Source organism: Rhea americana, unplaced genomic scaffold (genome assembly GCF_003343005.1).
Source record: "Rhea americana isolate MKP2758 unplaced genomic scaffold, rheAme1 scaffold_72, whole genome shotgun sequence".
Classification (NCBI taxonomy): domain Eukaryota; kingdom Metazoa; phylum Chordata; class Aves; order Rheiformes; family Rheidae; genus Rhea; species Rhea americana.
This window is the reverse complement of record NW_028186890.1, coordinates 3,929,700-3,935,855: the sequence shown is the minus strand read 5'-3', so window position 1 is coordinate 3,935,855 and position 6,156 is coordinate 3,929,700.

Below are 6,156 nucleotides of genomic sequence, written 5' to 3'. Positions count from 1 at the left end.
AATGAATCCTTAAATAGACTTGGTGATGAAATAGAAAAAAAACAAAACAAAACAAAACAAACTCATCTCCTTCCTCAGATATGGTATTTTAATGTGCTGTGCACTAACAGTCTCTAGATACCCATGTTCTTTTGCTTGGTGATCCCCCTGTCATGTTTCGTCTGTGTGAACCGATATAGCTCATAACTGTGCTCTGAGCTCGTGCTGAGGAAGGCAAGAGGGGCCGCAGCTGAGGCGCCTGCTTTTGCAGCCTGCCCAGCGAGCAGCGCTTCAGCTGCAGTCTGTCCGTATCGTATTGGCGRCACTGGTTGGGACACTGCGTGAAATAAATCCCATCTCCGTTTCTCCTTCTAAATGAAGTAACCCATCCTGCAAAGAYTTCATCCGTGACAAGCATAACATACACAACGTTGAATAAAAAATAAAGGGTACAGATTGACAAACACAAGACTGGGGACAGGAATGTAAAAAGGGCACAAAGCAAAGAGAYTGGGAAAGGAAGGAGCAAAGCAARGAGACAAGTTAGTTTAAGAGACATRAGCTGCTYGAAGCTGCTCGCCTTTTTGCACCACACACACAGTGACCACTGAAGTTAAAATCAGAGTACAAAGCCGGCTTTTGTGCAGGCTACTGATGAGAAAACTTCCACCTACAACAGAAGCTGAGATAAGGGAGCAGTTTGCTTGTAATTAGATTCCAAATCTGTGGGATGTTTGTGACAGGGGAAAAAGCTAAAATGTCTTCCAGATGGCAGAAGATGGCAAGGCAAACTCACAWTTTGAGAAACCTTGCGTTTGCTGCCAGCCCTGGCCCTTATGCATTTGTTACTTTATACAAAACTAGAATATGCTTGAGCTCTGCACACTTTAATGTATTTCCTGCCTTGCTATTAAACAGTAGCAGCGTACAGCCCAAAGCACAAAGCTTTTATTTTATCTAGAGGCTGTTCATTCACAATCAGCCCAGAATAAATAATAACACATTACTGCATCAGGGACCTGTGTGGTAGTCCATTTAAGAACAATTTAGTGGGCAACAGTTCCATTCTTAAAGGATCTACYTGTATTACAAAAATGCATGCTGCTTAGTCTGACTAGCACAAACATTTCTGGGTAGCCTTGGGAGAGAAGGCAGGACATACTTTTATGCTTTGAAGTGTTTTCTTCAGGGCAGGAGGGGARTGGTTTCAAGAACTGCAGAGAAAGTCATGTTTACCACTGGTGTTATGTCTATACTGCAGATGAATCTACTCTGTCTGAAGGAGGTTTTATGTTTCCTAATGCACTTTCTTTCCATTGCCTTGTCTCACTGTTGTAACATCTCTACCTCCTGAACGCAGAAATATAGCATCACACTGTGGCACCACAGGGTGGTACTTTGTGACCCAAAGGTATGTTGAAATGCTTTGCAACATTGGACTCAACTCCAATYAGTGGCACATGGCAAAAGCACACTCATCCTCTGAAATACCAAGCATTCCTGTCGGGTCTTTATTCCAAATGCTGCCGGTACAGACCATTTCTAGGTTGATATACCTTTGCTGTTACAGGGCCTCATCCCTGTCAGTCATCTGGYTCTTCTCTATCATCTGTCCCTAAATGTCACCACTGACACCCAGGCCTCAGCTTGTGGTGTAAGTGGCAACATTCCCTGATGTGAAAGACAAAGGAAAAGATGGAACCAGACATAAACTTGACTGTTTTCCTCTTTCCTGGCCACATTGGTATAATTTATGTATTCCCTTGTCTCTTGTCTCCCTCCCAAAAGAACCACGACATTTCAGAGGACATAAATTAAACAGAAACATAACTGGGTGGCAGCAGGTGGTGGAAGCTATTTTTATGTAGGGGGTTAAAAAAATTGAAAGGATCCTAAATTTGCCATTTTCTTCTTCATTGCAATTCTTCAAGGAGAAAGATAATTTTACATGGACAAAAGAGAAGAAGAAAGTCTGGGAAAAAAACAGCTGTTATCTTTGCACATAAGAATGACATATACATTCAAACCTCAGAGATATTCTGACAGCCACCCCAGAGAGCACTAGATCCTTGGTCCTGTGAGGCAGATCATAAGTGAAAAAACACAAAATCATCTCATTTATTGGAAATTGGTTACTTTATAATCTAGAGATGCTTTAAAATGGCCTTTGCCAGGTGATGTGTGTTTTGGGAGCACCAGGCWACAAGATGAAATCATATCAGCAGAGACAGCCCTTTCACCCCAACTTTTGTTTGCATTATTTTCTCTTTCATGTCTTCCTTTATTGTAAATCTTAACTTTTCCCTCTCTTCTCCATACGTTGCTTATGAATATGTGGGTTAGCTGTCCCTAGAGTTCTTTCGTATTTCCTAAAGCGTATTTTGTGCCTGTTACAGCATGAAGCAATAGCGATAAGTGAATACCTTAACTCAGGTATTGTTATCACCCTCATTACAGTAGTATTTGGCCATGCTTTTGACCTCTTTTTACAAACTTACCCTCATGTCACTTTGAAAGGTACAAAAGTAGCTGTGGCAGAGAGACCACAGATTTACCCAGCATCTCCTAGGAAATCTGTGGCAGACCAGAAAATTAGATCCATACCTCCCAGTCCTTGATTACTACCTAACCTCTAGGTCTTTTAAGGAAACAATAATACAATACAATCTGCCTATGTTTTGATTTCAACTATTGGAGTAAGGCTCCTATGAACTCTTCTTTTCAAGCCAGAGGAGCCCATCACAGTAGGTGAGAAACCCGAGCTGTTCCACACAGTACGAGTCTGATAGAGCTGACTTACATGTTAGCAGTTCTGAGAACCTAGTTTGGTCCATTTAAAAATTTTCTTATTTGTAGTTAAAAAGTCACCTGTAGCCAAGGATTTGTCTTCAAAATGAACTATTAGCTAAGGACTTACAAGAAAATGGAAGGTTTTACTCAAAAGCATTTTCTAAACATTACAGAAAACAGCTCTTGGAATATATTTACTCTTAAAACTGCAGAGAGTGACCTCAAAATCCAGGCAGTCTTTCCCTGTCCTAGTTGTATGACAAGGTGCTTATTCCCCACTAGGAAGGGTTTCTATCAAATCCACATTTTCTGCTACACCCTCCCAAACTGATCATGCTGTTTAGTGAGAGAGCAGCCTGCACAATCTGGGGGATCTCCAGTCTTGCATCAGAGCGCTGGGTACAGGGAGTGAAGCATTAGCTACATCTCAGCCTACTGCGGCYGGCAGAAAGGAAAGCTTAGAATTTGCCAGTCCCCTAAATCACTCTTAGCAATAGACAAGCATTAAGTAAAAAGTCATATTGACTTTACTGCAATGAAAGGCCTAATAAAGAGTTACTATAGTTAGAGGGAAATCAAACACAGAAAGCCTCATAGACATCTCTAACTGATCTCACTGCAAGGGATTTCTTCTGCTTTTCAGTTAGTTACTCATTCTAATTTAAAAAGCTTCAGAATAAAAGCTGCTCTTCCAATAGCTCCCCAAAGCTGCATCTTCCTCCTGCGCCAAACTTTTTCCATTTACTTGCCCTCCCCAGAAGGGCTGATCATGCGTCATGAAATATCACCCTAAACTTGCATTTTCCATCAGTCTTTCAGCTGAGTATACTCTTCCCTTTGGGACATCCTGCAACCCCTGGTCCTGACAGCTGGACCACTTAGCCCTTCTGCTCTGCTAATGGTACTCTGCCTGATACAGCTTCACCATTGTCAGGCAAAAATAATGCCCATCCCAGCAGGGTAGACTTCAGCAAAGCTTACCTCCTAGCTGACTGTAAATAAACTGTGAAACTTGCCTCTTCCAAGCAAATGGATAGTACTGAATTCAGCATCTCTAAATAGGTAACCACAGTATGGTTAAATATCTTTCTGATTAGATTGAGCCTGTCTTTATCCTGCACAATCTTGAGTTAATTTAAGGCTTGTTGTGGGGTTAACATAACAAAAGATGACGCAAGGCATGTCTGGCAGGAATGGAAGACCTTGAGCAGCTCTGGAAAGTGTATGCTCAGTAGGTGCTGAGGTGTATGGACCTGTACCTAACTCTTTTGTCCTTTAGCATAATTGTTTTAGCTATGTGATGTATAGTGATGTGATTTGATTGTTTGCAATTTATATAATTGCACCACTCATTGTATCTCCATTGTTCAAAATGTCTCCTTGTGGGAGAAATTATTCTTKTGAACGACACAATTTGTTCTTCTGTGACAAATCTTAATCAAAAACATGCTAAATATAGAGTGGCTGATGGATCTTAAACAACTCATCTCTGTCATTTGCTGTAGTGGAAAGGAATCATATGTGGGGCACAAAGATTCACCATTCCAGTAAATTCACCACCATACTATATGCTACATCACGGCAGGTACTGAGCAAGCCGAAGTAGTGCAGAGAGAAAGTTATTTATTTAATGAATGGTTGCATTTGTAAGCTATTTGTGAAACAGAGGGAAAAGGACAAAAACACACGCACTTAACTCTCAGTAGCCTATTTTTGCTATGAATCCATGGCATGTACCTTCTCTGTCTGTATTGCAAAACATTGTCTCAAAACAGTGGTAAATTTTATCTCTAAACCATCTGAAAGGTGAACATCCGTCTACAAGATCAGGCTACCAATTTATACAGTTACACGTCCCAGCTGTTTGCCATATTGCATAAAGACATTGGTTCATCAAAACCTCTAGTCTAACTCCAAAGCATCAATTTTATTTCCTTACTACATTAAATTGTCAGCTTTGTTTCCTATATCTAGTATTTTGGAGAAAATGAGTTTCACTCAATCATAAAATATCATGTTAATTACAAACAGAATTAAATGTAATGTGCATTTATTTCTTCCCTTTTGTCCATCAGATGATGGATAACACTGTGTGCAGTTTAGAAGTTTGTTTCAGTAAAGCATCTCTGATACCACAGAATTGTGAAAACTACAGAAGTTCATTTGGAACGTGATTAGACTTTGATACTTGACAGTGCAGACAGATTTTGTCATCTCTATTTCATGTTTCTTGAGTCTGAAAGACTCTCTGGGAGATACTGTTTGAGAATGTTCTTATCAGCTTTCCAGTGGACTGTGCTTTAAATTGAGCTAGGAATACCAAAAGAGCAGATGCCAGAATGGCAATCAGTGTACTTTATCATTCTTGCCAGCAAAATCACCTCATTCTTTTTCCATTCAGGACTTTAGGGATTGCCTCATTCATATTCACAGCTTCACCTGGGAAAATCAGCCCGAATGAACCCTGCAGCCAGAATTAGTGCCCTGTCAGCCTGGGGCATCACACGTCCTGCTTTGGCTTGCATTCATACATTCCCAGGTCTCACCCGGAGGCTCTGAGTCTGGATGCGTCCACTATGCCAGGCTGGGAACAGTCATATTTATCACCTTTTCCCTTTCTGGGGGAACTTCTCTGAGATGAACTCTTGAATTTGAGTTTGTGACTTGATACATGTTGCCTGGAAGGGAAACGAGCTATTGTTGTTCCATATGTCTCCACCTTCCCAGCTGACGCACAAGTAATGCTGACATTCTGTGGAGAAAAATGGGGAAGCTGATGCTTTTTTTCCTCACACTCTGGGTCCACAGAAGAGACTTGGCTCAAAAATCCTTACCTATATCCGATCTACGTGATCCTCTTTCACCAGAAGTGAAAACAGAAAGAAGGAGAAGGATAAGGCCAGCTGTCTGATTCACAGTTCCTTTGAAAGGAGCAGAGTACCTTTTTTTTCCCCCCAAACCAAAATGATGTAAAGCCATGATGTAGAGGAAACACCCTGTTTTAGTAATACATAGGTGATGTCTTGAAAATAACCTACAAACCTGGCTGACGAAAGCGCATTGTGTCGTAGTGTAGTAAGACCACTGCTCTGGGACATGATCATACTGTGCACAAACTGCATGTCAGATCCTTGAGTTTTCATGCTAAGTCACACACTTCTTTCCCCATCTTCTCCAGAGGGATTCCAGGGCAAACAATATGACCATACTACAATTTCTTTGAGTGACTCCTACTCTTTCTGCTCCTGTGATTAACAGGCCTCTTCCAGGAACACAGAGGACATCTGGATCAAATAGAGCACAGCCTGTCTTTAACAAATGTGAAATAGAAAAATAAAAATACTGCCCCTGGAAAGCTGACCTAATGTGTTATAAACTCAGAAAGAG